At 40.0% G+C, this 22,354-nt stretch overlaps 1 protein-coding gene across 4 annotated transcripts in view; it reads right to left on the bottom strand.

The window, feature by feature from the left end:
* CASP8 (caspase 8) overlaps positions 1-22,354 on the bottom strand; it is a 50,230-nt gene that overhangs the window by 27,170 nt on the left and 706 nt on the right. For 2 of the 4 annotated variants that reach the window (XM_036857012.1, XM_036857017.1), the window contains exons 1-2: positions 3,668-3,880; positions 1,354-1,417 (exon numbers count right to left, since the gene is read on the bottom strand). The exons of 1 other annotated variant lie outside the window; for it this stretch is intronic. The gene's annotated coding sequence lies outside the window, so the exon portion shown is untranslated. Of the gene's footprint in view, positions 1-1,353; positions 1,418-3,667; positions 3,881-22,354 lie in introns of those variants that run through there. One more of the 4 variants, XM_036857013.1, reaches the window with a different exon arrangement.

Below are 22,354 nucleotides of genomic sequence, written 5' to 3'. Positions count from 1 at the left end.
TACTGCAATCCTCTGAAGAAATTGCTATTATCATCCTCATTTTACCACTGTGAAAAATCAGTTCAGAAATAAGCTAGTGAGAGGCGTCAGGCCCAGGTTTGAGCATCTCACTCAAGGGTCTCGATGACAGACCCTGCAAAGATTTAGAATTTATTCTGATTCCAGTTGGAAGCCAGTGAAGGAATTTAATGAAGAAAGACACATAATCAAAATATTTTTAAACATTATGAATTACTTAAAATTTTAAAAGACTAAAGAAACCCCCAAAACACAGAAACAAGAATTCTTAACAAGTCTACAAAAACAAAGAGAGGGTCAGAACCTTACAAACCAAGCCGGTACATGCTGGAGCCTGGATTTAGACCTCATCCCAGAGTCCCAAATTAGCACTGCCTTTTGTGCCACAATTAAATTGCAAATAAATCTCATCTATCACAAACAATCCTTCTAGCGACGTTCTAGCAACACCTTAGCTCTTTTGGTGATATGGAAAACTACCTCAAAGCTGGAGAAAATAAACCCAAAATTTGCATTACTCTTCTGAGACAAAAATCCGTTACCTCGTTCAAAGCTTGAGAGTACTGGAAAGCCGCTCTCAGGCCCAAACCCCTAAGCAACAGGGTGACTACTCTCTCCAGTCCAGGATGACCACCCCAAACTGGGGTTCCCCCAGAACCTGCCAGATGTCCACCCTGCACACAAACACTCTCCGCTGCAGGGTCCCAGCCAGGGCCATCACACAGCCCAGGAAAGGTGTTCAAATCGCGATAAAACTTAGAGCCAACCAAACTGAAGAAATTCATAACTCCACCTATAAATGCTTAACCCCACAAGTACTGATTATCAGTCTATGCTTGCCATTATATTATTCCCTGTACTGTCTTGTACCCTTTTAATTTCTCAAAAATAAATAAATAAATAAATAATTGAGTTCTTAGCACTGTTTCTGTTTACGTGCGTGTCTGTTTATGTGTATGTGTGTGTTTATACTGGTGGTCTGAGTGTCGGCAGATTGATAAGCTATAGCAGCAAAGTCAGTTGAGAGTTGAGTTTTGGTTTCTATTCTTTGACAACTCGGCATAAGGATGAGGCCTCTGTACAGATAACTGAACTTGGAGTATTTTCCCCTAAAAATCAGGGATGCATCAACCGAAGCTGGAGGGGCCTGGAGATCTGGGACCCGTGGGCCCTCACTACGGCCCTGGGAAGCACTGCTAACTCTCCTGGTTTCCGCATCTACACTCATATACAAGGATCACCCCATGAGCCCCGAGGCCACCAGATCCCACCCTCAGTAGCCTAGAAAATTCTAGAATCAAAAACCTTCCTCTCTACAAGCCCATCCAACCTTACCAGAGGCAAGTCCCAGAACCCTCACAGCGGCAGCCGCTTCACAGGCCTCTCTCTCCTGGCACATCTAAGAAAAGAATGAAGTCAAATGAAGAACCAACAGCACAGCTCACTTACTTCCTGTTTTCGAAACTCCTGAGTCACTAGTGAGGTAGGCTGGCCTCCAGGCAGCACCCCCGTCTAGATCTCTAAGAGGAAGCCTGTGGAAGAGGAGGCAGGTGCCGGGAGGGGACCCTGGCCACCTGAGCTTTGGCTCTGGCTGTGTGACTTTGGACGGGTCAGTTTCTCTTCGGGGCCTCCTTACCACATTCCAACAGGAGAAAGTTTGAACTGGATGATAGCTAAGAACCCTTTCTTTTCATATCGCAGGAATTTACAGATTTTTAGGGGCTCATTATGAAGACTTTAATGGTTTCATTCAATAATATTCATTGAGCACTCCTGAGTGGTCTTGAGATCTGTAAACTGCAGGCCCCTCACCACGGCTCTCAGAGGGTCTACTGACCCTCACAGAAACTCTCTTGGTTTCCCCATCTACACTCACATACACGATCACCTCCATGACCCCGAGGCCACAAGACCCCACCCTCAGCAGCCCAGAAAACTCTAGAATCATAGTCCTTCCTCCCAGAAGGCCCAATCGAGCTCACCAAAAAGACAAATCCTGGGGCCCTTACCATGAACTGGGCCCTGGAGATAGAACAGAGAACAAAGTACACATTAGCCCTGCCTTTTTGCTCTCAATCAGTTGAAATGTTTTCTGCTGATAAAACTAGAGAGAGAAAAAAAAAAAAAATTAAACACCTCTCTTCTTTGAAACTGCCTTTTTTCTTTCCCCAAATGGAATATTAGCTTTCAGAGGGCAGAGCTCACGACTGAGAGGATTAATGAGATGTCTGAAAGTGCCCCTCCACCTGCAGAGGGCTAGGGAAGGGTGCCGTGGTCCTATCGTGCCCTTTGCTACCCTGACTCTGCCCCGAGAACTCTGAGTGAGAGCACAGTAACAGAATGAAATCCTGTTAGTGGCTAAATCCTAGCCCAGGAGGTGCTCCCTGACTCTTTCTTGCGGCCTCCTGAGCATACACTCAGCTTTCATCCCACTGTTCTATAGCTAGTTTCTGTCCGAGGCTGTGAGCTTCACAAAGGCAGAGACCGAATATTTCATGCCCGTTCACAGGATGTGCCACAGGAGTAGCAATATCTAGAACATACAAAGGTTTCCTGCAAATCAACGAGGAAAAGAAACCCTGGAGAAGGACAATGGATATGGACACAGGGTTCCTTGACAGGGATACTCAGATGGCCAAAGTGTACGAATGACACTCAGACTCATGAGTAAGCTGGGAAGTGCCAAAATAAAGCAAGGAGCACCCTACTTTGTACCTATCAGAAGGGCAAAGGTTTGCAAGCTGGATCAGGCTAAAGATTGGTGGGCAAGTTCTTCTATAGTCCTTATATAGGATTGAGAGACTGTCCATCATGGAATAATAAGTAGCGTTTACAAAGTGGGACCTGGCAAATTACATACAACTTATAGTACAGTGCTTACTTGAAAAACAAAAAAAGTCAGAAACGGAACAAGCAGAATACAAGACAAATAATACTGATACGTGATAATAATTGCTAACACTTACTGGGTACTTAGTAGTGCCAGTCACTGTTCTAAGTGGCTCATGCTGTTATTATCAACTTAAATCTTCACAACCACCTCATGAGGGAGTGTTAAACCCATTTAATGATGAGGAAACAGAGGTACAGAGAAATTACTTTCTTGTTCCTGATCGCACAGTTTAAAAAGTAGCGTACACACACAAAACACGGACACATTTTGCAAAGATACAGAACAATTCAAGGATATGTATCAAAAGATTTAGAGGGTCATCTTTGGGAGGGTAGGAGATAGGGTGGGAGTGGGGAAATCAAAGAAAGTACCTAGAACAGAGCAGGGTAGAGGGGCCCGTAGGCCTTAGAGACCAAAGGCTACAGGGAATAGGGATCTGACAGGGTGATTAACTTAACCCTCTGCCCCAGGCCAAACGGAAAATAATATAAACATAAGTAGGTAAATAAAGTCTTGTAGAATTTCCAAAGTAATCCAGCAGGAGAGAGACAGTGTGTCTGTATTTGAGGCAGCAGAGGAACTGGAGATTCCTCAGAGTTAAAAAGTAGCAAAGTCAGTGGTTGTGGTTCAGAGAGAAACCCAGTCCAAGATCTGGGGCCCTAGCAGGACCCAGAGGTGACTCCATTCCGCAGGTCTGATCTGCCCCTTGAGTGGGCAACGTGGTATCCAGAAGCCACTTCTGCGCCAGACACTCACCTGCTCCACCCTGGCAACATCAGAGTCACCAAGCTCCCGATGCCAAGACCCCTAGACTGCCTAACTTCACACGTTCCAATTACTGAGGCGGGTTCTTACAACCGGAGAAAAATCCCTGGAAACGAGGCAAGGGGGAGGGGGAGGAAGGAGGTGGGGTTGGAAAGGCCTCCAGGAAGAAGTTTTCTTTTACTTTCGATCACTCAACCAGGCTTTTCTGCCTGTCCCTGCAGACTCACTTCCTGTTTCTCTCCTCTCCACATTCAGAATTTACTAGCGAATTCAGCAGGGCTTTGAAACATCGCGAGATAAAAGAAAGAGAACCTGTGAAACCATTGCCCTCCGGCAGAAGGGCAAAATCTGGTCTTCAGTAAGAGAGAAAGAAAATTCCTGAACAGAGAGAACTAGAGAATAAAATTGACTTTGAAAACTGGAAAACAGAGGTGACTCACTCGAACAGAAAATGTTTCTTATTTAAAGGAACCGATACCCAATTTCCAAACATTCAGAAGTGGGAGATGACAGACGATTCATCAATATGCAAACTAAAAACCAGGAAGCTGTATACTCACTACGTTTAGTGTATATAAGGCCTATGATTTTTAAAGACAGATTTGAGACTGTCTGTGGCAAGTAAAAATGCCATTCTTCCTTGAAAGGGGTCTGGGGAAAGGAATTATTCCTCTATTCTGTGGCCCAAATCTCAGCACTGAAGCCATGGACCAGCCCCCCATATCATCTGGCAAGAGCTCTTCTTGGGTCGAAGCAGATCTCTTGCTGAGTTGTGGGGACATCCTGCACAAAAAGGGATGTGGGTCTGGCCCAGCCCTAAGCAAGGGTAACAGTCCCTGGCCAGTGCCGTGCCTTAGTGACCGGTACCTGTCCAGTGCCGAGCCTGGAGTGGTGGTAATGCGGAGATCTGTCCCCCAGGACCCTGAGCCCCCAAACCTCCCCAGCTTTTCTTCATCTTCCATCCCCTTCTCACCCTCTGCCTCCGTTTCCTGTTTGAATTTTTTTAAAGGTTTTCTGCCTTTTTGTTTTTACACCTTGTACATTTTATAACAAAAACACCAAAAATAATACAATACCTGTATGTTGTACCTTTACATCAATTATCTCTAATTCTCACAGCAAAGTAGAGGATTGTTCTCCCATGTCATGGATGAGGAAACAGAGACTCAAATGAATACCCAAATTCGAACTCAGTCCTGTTGGACCAAAAACAAGGATTTTTCCACAATAACACATTATCTCCCCTTCCCCAACATTTAGGATTTGAAATGAACCATGTGGATGGAAGAGCAGTAAACTTAAACTAAGATAATGACCTATGCACAGAGGTCACAAGGTCACCTATGAAAAAGGAGTCCGCCTAATGGCACCTGCTAATATTTAATAAACATTTTGTGTGTGCAAGGCACAGCCACCCAAACTGGCTCATTTCACCTTCTGAACAATTCTCAGAAGTGGATGCTCCCATTTGAGTGACAAAACTGAGGTTTGGAGAGGTGAAAGACTTGGACATGTACTTTCAGCTAGTGAGTGGCAGAATGAGTTTTGTGTGCCTCTCTAAGACCCTGAGAGGTTAATCAGTGTCTGAACATTAATACACACCCATGGTTCTCAACTTGACTGATCTGAGGGTTAACTGAGGAGGTTTAAAAAAAAATACCAGTCTTCAGGCCCCAGCTTTGGAATTCCTACCTGAGCAGAATTACAGGAGGTAAAACAGACTGAGCACTTAAAGGAGTGCCTGGACTTTTGACAGTTCTCAGTAAATATTCACTACCACTGTGTTACATAAGCTCACAATATCTGTAAGATGGCTACGAATTATTAGACACATTGTACAGATGAGGAAACTAAGTTCAGTGTCAGTCAGCTGACAAACTGCACGGCCAACACAGGATCCCAAGATTGTCTCACTTGAGAGTTTACGTCCATCCCCCAGCCCCCAGCCTGGCAGAAATGGATGACCCACCGCAGGCATCCAGGGGGCCATACTGAGGAGGAATGGGGGAGTCTCAGGGCTTTAATGTGTCATTTGTAAGGTATTGATCCTAGGCTCTCCCAGTCTTAGATCTTTTTAAAAAGGAAGATGACTAATCAACAAGTGAATTGTGAACCTGAAGTTGGTTAAATTCCTTTTGTGATCTTCTAGGATCAATATTAATTTACTTGCTCTAACCAGTTTCTTGCCTCCATCTTGAACTGTCCGTCTACGTGATTATTTACATCGAAATGAATAATGTACCTGGTCTTTAGTCCTGGGGAAGCTGGAAAACCTGGAGGTGCTTCAGTTCAGCAGGACATGGGGGAGCTGGCCCCTGCCCAGCGCAGGGTGAGGACAGCCTGGTTTGACTTAACTGCCGGGAGGTTTCCACCCTCCTGAATCTCAGCTCCCACCTGACGGCCTGCTCCAGAGACTCATGTCTGCTAATCTGCTAAAAGCAGATTATTTGGATCTGTACATTTCCCTGAGAAAGCCAAGAATGACTAAACCTCCTTTCAACTGGCTGGAGCACACCAGTCCCATTGATCTGGACTTGAACCACAGGACATTAGTCAAGGACAAATCAAGGACAAATACTGACAGTGAAACAAAAATCCTCTGAACAAGCATGCTCTTTTGTTGGTTACTTCTCTTTTAAGTTGTATACAACTGACCCATAGGCCAGCTGGCCACAGGCCAGGTGGTCTGGTATGTGCATTCTATTGGGCCCCTCTTCCCCCTTCCTCAAGCTGGCCTTGGCTCTGGCCTTAGACCCCTGAAGGGAATGGTGAGGGAAAGAAAAGGAGACTGCATTCCAATCCATCTATTTCATCCCCTCCCGGCCACGTGGGAAGAGACTCAGCCAATTCTCTAAAAGTTTTTAACAGCTAGGTTTTTAAGTCTTTGATTTTTGTTTTGGTATTGAGATGACTAGACAGTCATGAGCAGGTAGAAGAAGAGTTTACATCACTGACCCGAAGTGTATATTCTGCAATTTGCTGGGTGCCAGTACCTGCCCCCTCTACTTCCACAAAAGATACTACTGCAAACAAGAACCCATCCCACTGATCTAGAAAGGAAGAAATTGAGGTAATTGTTGGGCTGTGATGCAATATTCATGTCATCAACTTAGCTTTTTAAATATTTTCTTGGAGGTCTGAGCAAAGTCAAGGTGAAAGTCCTCCAAGTCCCAGCTACACTCTATGCCCACCCCCAGGAACCATTTCTTGGGAATAATTTCTCAGTACCTCAAACCCTAAGGACAAATGTCAAGAGCCATTAAATTTTTTTTTATTATTATGGTAAAATATACATAACATAAAATTTACCATTCTAACCATATTTAAGTGTACATTTCAGTGGCATTAAGTACATTCACATTGTTGTGGTACCATCCCTATCATCCAAGAGCCACCGTTTTTTTAAATTGAAATATAGTTGGTTTACAATATTATGTTAGTTTCTGGTGTACAGCAAAGTGATTCATATATATATATACTTTTTAATATCCTTTTCCATTATGGTTTATCACAGGATATTGAATATAGTTCCCTGTGCTATACAGTAGGACCTTGTTGTTTATCTATTTTATATACAGTAGTTTGTAGCACGATGCAGTTTTAAAGTGTTCTCCCTACTTTATCTCATTTATCTCATTGGTGAGCACATTTTTTAGTCTAAAGCAGGCAGGGCAGGTGTTACAAAGACATTTAGAACACCAAAGGCCAGAAAGGTGAAGTGACTGAGCTGGGACTACCCAGCTACTGTATCTGCATGCAGCACTAGTGACGCCTTCTTTTAAAAAAAATCAAAAGATGGGAGGATTATTCCCTGAAACACATATTTTTTCCCTTTTAAAAGAAGTCACTCCTCGGGACTTCCCTGGTGGCATGGTGGTTAAGAATCCGCCTGCCAACACAGGGGACATGGGTTAGAGCCCTGGTCCAGGAAGATCCCACATGCCGCAGAGCAGCTAAGCCCGTGCGCCACAACTACTGAGCCTGTGCTCTAGAGCCCGCGAGCCACAACTACTGAGCCCACGTGCCACAACTACTGAAACCCACGCACCTAGAGCCCGTGCTCCGCAACAAGAGAAGCCACCGCAATGAGAAGCCCGTGCACTGCAGAGTAGCCCCCGATCGCTGCAACTAGAGAAAGCCCACATGCAGCAACGAAGACCCAACGCAGCCAAAAATAAATAAATAAATTTATTTTAAAAAAAAGATGAAGAAGAAGTCACTCCTCATTTTCTACAAGGGAAATTCATTTCATTTTTTCTCGGTACAAAAAGGATTTCAAGAATGTCTATGGTAGTAACAGTTAAACACTTTCATTTTAAAAATTGGGTAATGATTTTTTTCCTCAAAGCTATTACTAAAAATAATTACAATACACCCGTTCTCAGTAGTAGCACAGCTAGCATGCAGATACAGGTAAGCCCAGGTGAGATGGCCAAGTGGCAAAATGTGTATTTGGTGTCTTCCCTGGATAGGACATTGTTTCTTCCCCCAGAAGTGTCCTCCCAGGCTCACTTGGATTCCTATCTACTCCAGCTTTCAACAGACCCTGAAACAAAATGATGTAGTAGGAGGGTTAGTGCAATTTCTTATTTATCTTTCTTGTGATAGTCTACACAAAAGGAAAAGCAAACATATATTTGCATTGACTTTAATTTTTGCACTAATTATTTGTATATTTGTATAAACATTGTGTGCATGTGTGTGTATTCTATCATTTTTTCATCTAACTCTATCTTGTATCTCTTTCTACATTAGTACTTATGAACGGCCTCTGTCCTCTTTATTACTGCTCAGTGCTTCTAAGCTAGAGTTTAACACTGCTTGGGACAATGTGCATTTTAGCCAGTGTCTCTGCAAACCCACTGGGGTTCCTCAGAACAAGTTGAAGAGAAAAAAATGGCATGTTGTACCTGAGGCTGACCCTGGGAGCCATGCTGTCTGATTCACTCACAGGAAGAGGCAGTTGGCCAGGGAGCAAAAGGGCCAGGTTTTAGGACTGGGTCTCCGGTAATAAATGCTCCAAATCAGACTTTCTCTTTTTCTTTTTTTTTTTTTTTTCCTCTCTAAAGGTATTCAGAAGGAGATTAAGCTAAAGAGCCCAGATAATAGTCATTCCAATGAACACCTTAGAGGTGTTGATAAAATCTATATTCATTCATGATTAAACAAACATTGATTAAGTGCCCAGTGATTGTTTATGTTTCACAAAATGAAAAGAAAAGGTCATGGGTAGACACAAAAGCTAGGTTATCAAGTTAACTTTTTTGTGCTTTACAACATTATGATACAAACTTCCAGTTTCTGAGAGAATGAGTCATCCCGCATCTGACACAACATATTGTAGAGGCTCCGAATATGCCTAAAGATTATTTTGAGATGGAGGCAAATGAGAATCAGCAGATACAGAAAGAAGCCTTTTGTAGCATCCCTTATCTGACTAAAAGTAGCAGATTCTGAGAAATGAAGTCTGCCATGAATCCCTCTCCCAGGGAAGTTTTATGGCCACGAAGAAGAAAGTCTGCACCAAGATGGACCTGCATGAACAAATGTAGTTTGCCCAATATATTTACCTTCCCAAAGTTTATCACTCTTGGAAGCCTAAACCCTTTATTACCTTTGTCTTGTCACTTCTCTGCATATTTATTGTTCTTTGCTAAGATGCTATATAAGCCCAAGTTCTAACCACCCTTTTGAGTTCCGAATCCCTGAGGTTTCTCCGGCTTGATGTGCTTTGCATGCATAATAAACTGTTTTTCTCTTGTTCATCTGGCTTTTGTCAGTATAATTTGCAAGGTCTGAGGCAAAGAGCTTAGGAGGGTACAGAGAAAAAGGTTTTCCTCCTCTACAGAGTCAAGAGTCATCCCAGTGACAGAGCAGAGAGGCATGGTCTCCTTCTTGTTTCTCACTCTCTTTTGTGCAAGGATGATGAATGAAATTATCCTGGTGGCTCAGAATTTCAGCTAAATCTCAACAGTTAAGGGCAACTGTATCCCTATATACTAAAGAGAAAATGCTAGCAGCATTCTGGTGGGAGTAATAAAAGACAGTGTATTAATCATGTCTTTTATTTTGTACTTTCAATGCTTCAACATCTTGAGCCCTTGCTCATCCTGGAGAGACTGCCCCTCCCCAGGTGTTTCATTCCCAGAAAGACCACACACCAGGCCGGCCAGCGAGGCTTTCAAATGCAGATCAACCAATCCAGAGTCCCTACCCCCAACCACCGCCTTCATCAAGATTTTACACTCTGTGACACTATTCCGCTGCACTCTAGAGACATGTACCAGAAAACTAGGGGCACCCCTTACATCCCAGAGCCCATTGAAATGATGCAGACTAACCCAACCTAAGCCTGATTGCCCTGCCTCAACAATTCCTTCCCACGGAAACCACGATGAAGGCTCTTGCCCACATTTCCCCTTCACATCATCTGCCTCCTGACCAACTGATGCTTTCCCATGTGGTCCTGCATAATGTGCCCCTTCTCCTGGGATCTGTGAGTATAAACTTCCTCAAGAAAGTCATTTCCATGTCTGCATATCTCACCATACCTGATTAAAGCAAATCCCAGGTACCCTTACAACTGATATCCACACTGGTTTTTTTTGACACTTTCCACCCCATCCTGTATAGTCTACAGGAGCAGAAGATGGAGTTCCTTCAGAGAGAGAATCAGGGCAGAAGGAGAACTGAAATTTAGGTGAGACTGGATCCAGTGGCAGAGGAATGGACTTATGCTTGTCTACAGAGTCCTAGTGAGGAGGGAAAAGAGAAAATATACCTATTGCAACGTTACGGGGTGGGGCGGAGTCTTGTGGAACTAAACCCTTAATCTGTGAGATCTGATGCTATCTCCAGGTAGGTAGTTTCAGAACTGAGTTAAATTCCTGGTCAGTGTCCTCAGAGAATTGAGTTAATTGCTTGGTGGTGTGAGAAGAAAATACACAGCAGAGTTAGGGAACACCCTCACTTCTCACACCAACTGCAACTTCAAGAGGTTCCCAAAAACACCCTGAGGTGTGATAATTGAAGGCTATTAAACTCATAGTTATGATTTATTACAGGGAAAAGATACAGATTAAAATGAGTCCAGCAGGTACATGTAAAAGTATGAAATTAGAACACTCCCTGACACCATACACAAAAATAAACTCAAAATGGATTAAAGACCTAAGTGTAAGGCCAGACACTATCAAACTCTTAGAGGAAAACATAGGCAGAACACTCTATGACATAAATCACAGCAAGATCCTTTTTGACCCAGCTCCTAGAGAAATGGAAATGAAAACACAAATAAACAAATGGGACCTAATGAAACTTAAAAGCTTTTGCACAGCAAAGGAAACCATAAACAAGATCAAAAGACAACCCTCAGAATGGGAGAAAATATTTGCAAATGAAGCAACTGACAAAGGATTAATCTCCAAGATTTACAAGCAGCTCATGCAGCTCAATAACAAAAAAACAAACAACCCAATACAAAAATGGGCAGAAGACCTAAAGAGACATTTCTCCAAAGAAGATATACAGATTGCCAACAGACACATGAAAGAATGCTCAACATCATTAATCATTAGAGAAATGCAAATCAAAACTACAATGAGGTATCATCTCACACCGGTCAGAATGGCCATCATCAAAAAATCTAGAAACAATAAATGCTGGAGAGGGTGTGGAGAAAGGGGAACACTCTTGCACTGTTGGTGGGAATGTAAATTGATACAGCCACTATGGAGAACACTATGGAGGTTCCTTAAAAAACTAAAAATAGAACTACCATACGACCCAGCCATCCCACTACTGGGCATATACCCTGAGAAAACCATAATTCAAAAAGAGTCATGTACCAAAATGTTCATTGCAGCTCTATTTACAATAGCCAAGACATGGAAGCAACCTAAGTGTCCATCATCGGATGAATGGATAAAGAAGATGTGGCACATATATACAATGGAATATTACTCAGCCATAAAAAGAAACGAAATGGAGGTATTTGTAATGAGGTGGATGGAGTTAGAGTCTGTCATACAGAGTGAAGTAAGTCAGAAAGAGAAAAACAAATACAGTATGCTAACACATATATATGGAATCTAAGGAGAAAAAAAAAAAAGGTCAGGAAGAACCTAGTGGCAGGATGGGAATAAAGACACAGACCTACTAGAGAATGGACTTGAGGATATGGGGAGGGGGAGGGGTGAGATGTGACAGGGTGAGAGAGTGTCATGGACATATATACACTACCAAATGTAAAATAGATAGCTAGTGGGAAGCAGCCGCATAGCACAGGGAGATCAGCTTGGTGCTTTGTGACCACCTAGAGGGGTGGGATGGGGAGGGTGGGAGGGAGGGAGATGCAAGAGGGAAGAGATATGGGAACATATGTATATGTATAACTGATTCACTTTGTTATAAAGCAGAAACTAACACACCATTGTAAAGCAATTATACTTCAATAAAGATGTTTAAAAAAAAAAAAAATGAGTCCAGGATTCCATAGCTGAGCTTCCAGTTGTCTTCTCCGCATGGAGTCATGGGAAGCATTAACCCCTCCCAGCACTGAGGTGTGACGATACACACTAAGTACTGCCACTGAGGAAATCTCATCGGAGCCTTGGTGTCCAGTCTTTATTGGGGTTCTGTGGCCATCTGCCTGCATGCTGACCTCAGTCTCTAGCCCCTGTGGAGGTTGAGCTGATACCCTGTGACGGAAATCCCTCAACATAAATCACATTTTAAAACTTCCTGGGGAATTCCCTGGCAGTCCAGTGGTTAGGACTTGATGCTTTCACTGCCTGGTGCTTTCAATCCCTGGTTGGGGGACTAAGATCCCACAAGCTGCCCAGTGCAGCCCAAAAACAAACAAACTTTCTGGCATAGTCCAAAGCCCCCAGGTAAACAAAGACATTCTTATCAGGCACAACATTTCAAGGTCATAGAGATTACCTCCCAGAGGCCAAGGACAAAGGTCAGGCCTCTCTTTGAGCAAAGTTCAAGTCTTCATTACATACCTAAATAGATTGGAGTGCTTGAAAGAGATGAAACTTGTATCTCACTGCCTAGCTGGAGGCTTAATGAGCTGCAGAAGCTCAGAGGACCATTATAGTGAGTCCATAGAAGCGGAATGCTTTGAGAAAGTTCTTGGGAGACCCTCACTTGCAATCTCTGGTACTGGGGGTAATGTGAACATGGAAATTGTGCCTGCATCACACTTGGAACATGAAGGTAAGAAAATTGTTGATGTCACCACTGCTCAGCAAAGAGAAGCCAGAACGGAAACAAGATACGAGTCAGGATTTTCTTATGGGACAAAATGGATAAATGAGAAGGCTGCCTGGCTCTAAACCTCTTGATTGGAGCCCACCCAGAAGATCTGCTTTCCAGGGCCTTGATAATGTGGTGTTCACCCCTGGGGCTAGGATCTTGATTGTGATGGGCAGGATTCTATACTAATTCTCAAAAACTCCACTGTAACTGTGCTGGGGAAAGTTGGAATTCCCCACATATCTGGGTGGATGTGTCAGGACTTGGATGCCTGCCATGGCAGTAGGCACCAACTGCCAAGGGAGATCTGCAGCTGAGCAGAAAGATCTTTTCTTCTTTACCTCCTACCCTGTGCCTCTCTGGGGGAAGCAGAAGACATGGAGTGGGTAAAGAGAAATGACAAAGAAGAAAAAACAGTCCCCTCCTCAACTGATGTTTCCCTAGCTAAGATTCATTCCTGAACTGAGGGTAATGGGATCCTTTGACTTCAGTTGAGATGGAAACTTTTAAATATCTGAACTAAATTTTTAACAGGTGAAATGAGTCATAATATTATAGCCTTCTTATAACCAAAAGAGCTGAAAGCTGTGGGATCTGCCCAATGTCTAGTCAGGCCATCACAGAAGATTTCTCACACCATCATTGAAAATAGTGATAGGGAAAAAAAATAAGTGCACTTTCTATTGGTAGGCCAATGAATTCAGCCCAAACAATAAAATAAATACTAGTTCATTTTGGGTTTTTGGTGTTATTATTATTTTTTTAAGCACCATTTTATCTACCACCTTGGTCTCCTTTAAAGAAATTGAATCAATAATTAATAATTTGCTAAAAAAGAAAGCACCAAGCCCAGACAGGTTCACTGTCAAATTCTACCAGACATTTAAGGAAGAAACCAATTACATCAATTCTCATGATCTCTTCCAGATGTAGAAGCAGAGAGACTACTTCTTAACTCATTTTATGAGGTCAGTATTACCCTAACAGCAAAACCAGACAAAAGCATTACAACAAAGTAAAACTATAGACCAATATCTCTCATGAACATAGAATGCAAAAATCTTGAACAAAATATTAGCAAATTGAATCAACATTGTATAAAGATTTCTACACCAAGACCAGCAGAGATTTATTCTAGGTGTGCAAGCTGGTTCAACATTTGAAAATCAATTAATGTAAGCCATCATATCAATAAGATTTTTAAAAATTGTGTGATTATATCAATAAGTGCAGAAATAGCATTTGACAAAATCCACCACCCATTTATGACCAAAATTTTTAGCATGTTAAGAATAGGGGGAACTTCCTCACCCTGATAAAGAACATCTACAAAAAATCTACAGTTGACCTCATACTTAATAATGAGAAACTAGATGATTTCCCCCTAAGATAGGAACAAGGCAAGGATATTCCCTCTCACAACTCCTTTTTGACATCATACTGGAAGTCCTAGTTAATGCAATAAGATAATAAAAGGTACACAGATTTGAAAGGAAAAAATAAAACCATCTTTGTTCACAGATGACATGACTGCCTGTGAAGAAAACCTCAGAGATACTCCTGGAACTAGTAAGCAATTATACTAAGGTTGTAGGGTAGAGGTTACTATACAAACATTCACCACTTTCTGATACACCTGCGAAGAATAATTGGAATTTGAAATTTAAAATATACACTATTCAAGGGAGATGCAAGAGGGAGGAGATATGGAGATATACGTATATGTATAGCTGATTCACTTTGTTATAAAGCAGAAACTAACACACCATTGTAAAGCAATTATACTCCAATAAAGATGTTAACAAATATATATATATATACACTATTCACATTAGCACCAAAAAATGAAACACATAGGTATAAATCTAAAATATATATATATATACATATATACAAATATATATATGTATGTGTACACACACACTAGATTATATGAGAAAACAATAAGACTCTGATGAGAGAAATCAAAGATCTAAATAAATGGAAAGGTATCCCATGTTCATGAATAGAAAGACTCAATATTGTTAAGATGTCAGTTCTTCCTAACTTGATCTGTGGATTCAATGCAAAATCCCAATCAAAATCCCAACAAGATACACTGTGGATCTTTACAAACTGATTCTAAAGTTTGTACAAAAAGGCAAAAGACCTAGAATAGTCAGCACAAAACTGAAGAAGAAGAACAAAGTTGGAAGGCTTTGAGAGTTACTATAAACTTCAAGACTTACTCTAAAGCTACAGTAGACAGTGTGTTATTGGTGAAAGAATTGACCAATGGAACAGAATAAAGGGCCCAGAAATAGAGCCACACAAATATAGACAACTTGATCATTGACAGAGAAGCAAAGACAATCAAATGGAAAAAGGATAGTCTTTTCATCAAATGGAAACTGGCACAAAAGACATCCACATTAAAAAATAAAAGAAAAAAAAACTAGATTCTGACCTTACACATTTCACAAAAAATAACTCAAAATGGATCTTAGATATAAATGTAAAACACAAATTTTTAAAACTTTTAGGAGGTAACATAGAAAAAAACCTGGATGACCTTGGGCTTGGTGATGAATTTTTAGATAGAACAACAAAAGCATAATCAATGAAAGAAATAATTGACAAGCTGGACTTTATTAAAATTAAAAACTTCTGTTCTTCAAAAGAGAATGAAGAGTTAGAGGATAATCAACCCAATTATAAGGTGGGCAAAAGATTTGAAAAGACACCTCACCAAAAAAGATATACAGATGGCAAATAAGCATATGAAAAGATGTTCAACATTGTACGTCATTAGGGAATTGCAAATTAAAACAACAATGAGACACCAATATGTACCTTCTAGAATCAATAAAACAAAACACTGACAACACCAGATACTAGCAAGAGTGTGTAGCAACAGGAACTCTCATTCATTGCTGGTGGGAATGAAAAATGGTACAAACACTTTGGAAGAGAGTTTGATAATTTTTCCTAAAACTAAACATATTCTTGCCATAAACCCAGCAATTATTCTCATAGGTATGTGCCCAAAGGAGTTGAAAACTTATGTCCACACACACACAAAAACTGCATATGAATGTTTATAGCAAATTTATTCATAATTCATAATTGCCAAAACTTGGAAGCAACCAAGATATCCTTCAGTAAGTGAATGAATAAACAAACTGTGGTACATCCATACCATGGAATATTATTCAGCAATAAAAAGGAATGAGTTATCAAGCCATGAAAAGACGTGGAGGAAACGTAAGTGCATAAGTGAAAGAGCCCAGTCTGAAAAGACTATGTACTGTATGATTCCAACAATATGACATTCTGGAAAAGGTAAAACTAGAGAGACAGTAAAAAGATCAGTGGTTGCCAGAGATTAGGGGAAGGGTGAATAGATGGAGCACAGGGAACTTTTAGGACACTCAAACGATTCTATATGACACTGTAATGGTGGATACATGACATTTTGCATTTGGCAAAACCACTAAAATATGTACAACCTGAAGAGTGAACCCTAAAGTAAACTATAGATTTAGTTAGTAACAATAATGTACCAGTATTGGTTCATTAATTGTAACAAATGTACCACACTAATGCAAAATGCTAATAATAGAGGAAAGACAGGGTAGACAGCAGAAGCAAGAAGAACTACAATCCTGTAGCCTGTGGAACAAAAACCACTTTCACGGAAATATAGACAAGATGAAAACACAGAGGGCTATATACCAGATGAAGGAACAAGATAAAACCCCAGAAAAACAACTAAATGAAGTGGAGAGAGGTAATTTTCCAAAAGAAGAATTCAGAATAATGATAGTGAAAATGATCCAGGACCTCGGAAAAAGAATGGAGGCAAAGATCGAGAAGATGCAAGAAATGTTTAACAAAGACCTAGAAGAATTAAAGAACAAACAAACAGAGATGAACAATACAATAACTGAAATGAAAAATACACTAGAAGGAATCAGTAGCAGAATAACTGAGGCAGAAGAACGGATAAGTGACCTGGAAGACAGAATGGTGGAACTCACTGCCACGGGACAGAATAAAGAAAAAAGAATGAAAACAAATGAAGACAGCCTAAGAGACCTCTGGGACAACATAAAATGCAGCAACATTCGTATTATAGGGGTCCCAGAAGGAGAAGAGAGAGAGAAAGGACCAGAGAAAATATTTGAAGAGATTATAGTTGAAAACTTCCCTATCATGGGAAAGGAAATAGCCACCCAAGTCCAGGAAGTGCAGAGAGTCCCATACAGGATAAACCCAAGGAGAAACACGCCGAGACACATAGTAATCAAACTGGCAAAAATTAAAGACAAAGAAAAATTATTGAAAGCAACAAGGGAAAAATGACAAATAACATAAAAGGGAACTCCCATAAGGTTAACGGCTGATTCCTCGGCAGAAACTCTACAAGCTAGAAGGGAGTGGCATGACATATTTAAAGTGATGAAAGGGAAGAACTTACAACCAAGATTACTCTATCCAGCAAGGAACTCATTCAGATTCATTGGAGAAATCAAAAGCTTTACAGACAAACAAAAGGTAAGAGAATTCAGCACCACCAAACTAGCTCTACAACAAATGCTAAAGGAACTTCTCTAAGTGGGAAACACAAGAGAAGAAAAGCACCTACAAAATCAAACCCAAAACAATTAAGAAAATGGTAATAGGAACATACATATTGATAATTACCTTAAATGTGAATGGATTAAATGCTCCAACCAAAACACACAGGCTTACTGAATGGATACAAAAACAAGACCCATATATATGCTGTCTACAAGAGACCCACTTCAGACCTAGGGACACATAAACACTGAAAGTGTGGGGATGGAAAAACATATTCCATGCAAATGGAAATCAAAAGGAAGCTGGAGTAGCAGTACTCATATCAGATAAAATTGACTTAAAAATAAAGAATGTTACAAGAGACAAGGAAGGACACTACATAATGATCAATGGATCAATCCAGGAAGAAGATATAACCATTATAAATATATATACACCCAACATAGGAGCACCTCAATACATAAGGCAACTGCTAATAGCTATAAAAGAGGAAATCGACAGTAATACAATAATAGTGGGGGACTTTAACACCTCACTTACAACAATGGACAGGTCATCCAAACAGAAAATTAATAAGGAAACATAAGCTTTAAATGAGACAATAGACCAGATAGATTTAATTGATATTTATAGGACATTCCATCCAGAAACAGCAGATTATACTTTCTTCTCAAGTGCGCATGGAACATTCTCCAGGATAGATCACATCTTCGGTCACAAATCAAGCCTCAGTAAATTTAAGAAAATTGAAATCATATCATGCATCTTTTCTGACCACAACGCTATGAGATTAGAACTCAATTACAGGGAAAAAAACGTAAAAAACACAAACACATGGAGGCTAAACAATACATTACTAAATAACCAAGAGATCACTGAAGAAATCAAAGACGAAATCAAAGACGAAATCAAAAAATACCTAGAGACAAATGACAATGAAAACACGAAGATCCAAAACCTATGGGATGCAGCAAAAGCATTTCTAAGAGGGAAGTTTATAGCAATACAATCATACCTCAAGAAACAACAAACATCTCAAATAAACAATCTAACCTTACACCTAAAGGAACTAGAGAAAGAAGAACAAACAAAACCCAAAGTTAGCAGAAGGAAAGAAATCATAAAGATCAGAGCAGAAATAAATGAAATAGAAACAAAGAAAACAATAGCAAAGATCAATAAAACTAAAAACTGGTTCTTTGAGAAGATAAACAAAATTGATAAACCATTAGCCAGACTCATCAAGAAAAAGAGGGAGAGAACTCACATCAATAAAATTAGAAATGAAAAAGGAGAAGGTAAAACGGACACCGCAGAAATACAAAGCATCATAAGAGACTACTACAAGCAACTCTATGTCAATAAAATGGACAACCTGGAAGAAATGGACAAATTCTTAGAAAGGTATAACCTTCCAACACTGAACCAGGAAGAAATAGAAAATATGAACAGACCAATCACCAGTAATGAAATTGAAACTGTGATTTAAAATCTTCCAACAAACAAAAGTCCAGGACCAGATAGCTTCACAGGTGAATTCTATAAAATATTTAGAGAAGAGCTAACACCCATCCTTCTCAAACTCTTCCAAAAAATTGCAGAGAAAGGAACACTCCCAAACTCATTCTATGAGGCCACATCACCCTGATGCCAAAATCAAAGATACTACAAAAAAACCAAAAAATTACAGACCAATATCACTGATGAATATAAATGCAAAAATCCTCAACAAAATACTAGCAAACAGAATCCAACAACACATTTAAAGGATCATATACCATGATCAAGTGGGATTTATCACAGGGATGCAAGAATTCTTCAATATATGCAAATCAATCAATGTGATACACCATATTAACAAATTGAAGAAGAAAAACCATATGGTCATCTCAATAGATGCAGAAAAAGCTTTTGACAAAATTTAACACCCATTTATGATAAAAACTCTCCAGAAAGTGGGCATAGAGGGAACTTCCCTCAACATAATAAAGGCCATATATGAATAACCCACAGCAAACATCATTCTCAATGATGAAAAACTGAAAGCATTTCCTCTAAGATCAGGAAAAAAACAAGGATGTCCACTCTCACCACTATTATTCAAAATAGTTTTGGGAGTCCTAGCCATGGCAATCAGAGAAGAAAAAGAAATGAAAGGAATACAGATTGGAAAAGAAGAAGTAAAACTGTCACTGCAGATGACATGATACTATACATAGAGAATCCTAAAGATGCCATCAGAGAACTACTAGAGCTAATCAATGAATCTGGTAAAGTTGCAGGATACAAAATTAATGCACAGAAATCTCTTGCATTCCTATACACTAATGATGAAAAATCTGAAAGAGAAATTAAGGAAACACTCCCATTTACCATTGCAACAAAAAGAATAAAATACCTAGGAATAAACCTACCTAGGGAGACAAAAGACCTGTATGCAGAAAACTATAAGACACTGATGAAAGAAATTAAAGATGAGACAAACAGATGGAGAGATATACTATGTTTTTGGATTGGAAGGATCAATACTGTGAAAATGACTATACTACCCAAAGCAATCTACAGATTCAATGCAATCCCTATCAAATTACCAATGGCATTTTTTACAGAACTAGAACAAAAAAATCTTAAAATTTGTATACAGACACAAAAGATCCTGAATAGCCAAAGCGGTCTTAAGGGAAAAAAACGGAGCTGGAGGAATCAGACTCCCTGACTTCAGACTATACTACAAAGCTACAGTAATCAAGACAATATGGTACTGGCACAAAAACAGAAATACAGATCAATGGAACAGGATAGAAAGCCCAGAGATAAACCCACACACCTATGGTCAACTAATCTATAACAAAGGAGGCAAGGATATACAAAGGAGAAAAGAAAGTCTCTTCAATAAGTGGTGCTGGGAAAACTGGACAGCTACATGTAAAAGAATGAAATTAGAACACTCCCTAACACCATACACAAAAATAAACTCAAAATGGATTAGAGACCTAAATGTAAGACCAGACACTATAAAACTCTTACAGGAAAGCATAGGAAGAACAGTCTCTGACATAAATCACAGCAAGATCTTTTTTGATCCACCTCCTAGAGTAATGGAAGTAAAACCAAAAATAAACAAATGGGACCTAATGAAACTTAAAAGCTTTTGCACAGCAAAGGAAACCACAAACCAGACGAAAAGACAACCCTCAGAATGGGAGAAAATATTTGCAAACGAATCAATGGACAAAGGATTAATCTCCAAAATATATAAACAGCTCATGCAGCTCAATATTAAAAAACAAAAACAAAAAAACCCAATCCAAAAATGGGCAGAAGACCTAAACAGACATTTCTCCAGAGAAAACATACAGATGGCCAAGAAGCACCTGAAAAGCTGCTCAACATCACTAATTATTAGAGAAATGCAAATCAAAACTACAATGAGGTATCACCTCACACTAGTTAGAATGGGCATCATCAGAAAATCTACAAACAACAAATGCTGGAGAGGGTGTGGAGAAAAGGGAACCCTCTTGCACTGTTGGTGGGAATGTAAATTGATACAGCCACTATGGAGAACAGTATGGAGGTTCCTTAAAAAAACTAAAAATAGAATTACCATATGATCCAGCAATCTGACTACTGGGCATACACCCAGAGAAAACCATAATTCAAAAAGACACATGCACCCCAATGTTCATTGCAGCACTATTTACAATAGCCAGGACATGGAAGCAACATAAATTCCCATCGATAGACGAATGGATAAAGAAGTTGTGGTACATATATACAATGGAATATTACTCAGCCATAAAAAGGAACGAAATTGGGTCAATTGTAGAGACGTGGATGGATCTAGAGACTGTCATACAGAGTGAAGTAAGTCAGAAAGAGAAAAACAAATATCCTATCTTAACTCATATATATGGCACCTAGAAAAATGGTACAGATGAACCGGTTTGCAGGGCAGAAATTGAGACACAGATGTAGAGAACAAACGTATGGACACCAAGGGGGGGAAGTGGTGGGGGAGGGTGGTGATGGTGGGATGAACTGGGAGATTGGGATTGACATGTATACACTAATATGTATAAAATGGATAACTAATAAGAACCTGCTGTATAAAAAAATAAATAAAATAAAATTCAAAAATTTAAAATGTAATAATAGAGGAAAAGGTGTGGAGAGAGGAAGGATGGTGGGGAGGCATATGGGAACTCTGTACTTTCTGCTCAGTTTTTCCAGTTTTTCTAAAGCTATTCTAAAAAATAAAGTCTATTACTTTAAAAAAAGTCTCACTCATATAAGATCACTGATTAATAGATAAAGATGCCACTGCAATGAAGTGAAGAAAGAATGGTGTTTATATAAATAATGACAGATCAGTTGGATAGCCATATAAAAATGAATCTTTATCTCCTACCTACAGAAAATTCAAATCTAGAGGATCATAAATCTAAATATGAAAAGCAAAGCAACAATGCTTTTATAACAAACCCTAAGAGAATGTCTTCATGATGGACTCTTAAATAGGACACCAAAAGTGCTAACCATAAGGGGAAAAAAAGGGTCAGCTGGACTGTTTCAGAATTAAGAGTTTCTGTTCAGAAGAGGATGCCATTAAGAGAGTAAAAAGGCAAGCAGGGAGCAGGAGAAGAAGTTATGATACGGAGCAATCTCTAAGATGTGCTGGTTAGTAAGAAGGGGTATTGCAGAACAGCATGACTAGAATGATAAACAGATGCACACAGGGCCACCGCTAGACATCATAATGGTGCCTCCTCTGCGTCCCAGCCCCTTCGATACTGTGGACCAACACCTCCAAAATGGAAATCCTTCAAATGATTTTCTGAAGGAAAATTTGCA

This window comes from Balaenoptera musculus, chromosome 7 (assembly GCF_009873245.2).
Source record: "Balaenoptera musculus isolate JJ_BM4_2016_0621 chromosome 7, mBalMus1.pri.v3, whole genome shotgun sequence".
Taxonomy (NCBI): Eukaryota; Metazoa; Chordata; class Mammalia; order Artiodactyla; family Balaenopteridae; genus Balaenoptera; species Balaenoptera musculus.
Note: the sequence above shows the minus strand (reverse complement) of the source record. Positions and strands in the feature narration are given on the sequence as shown.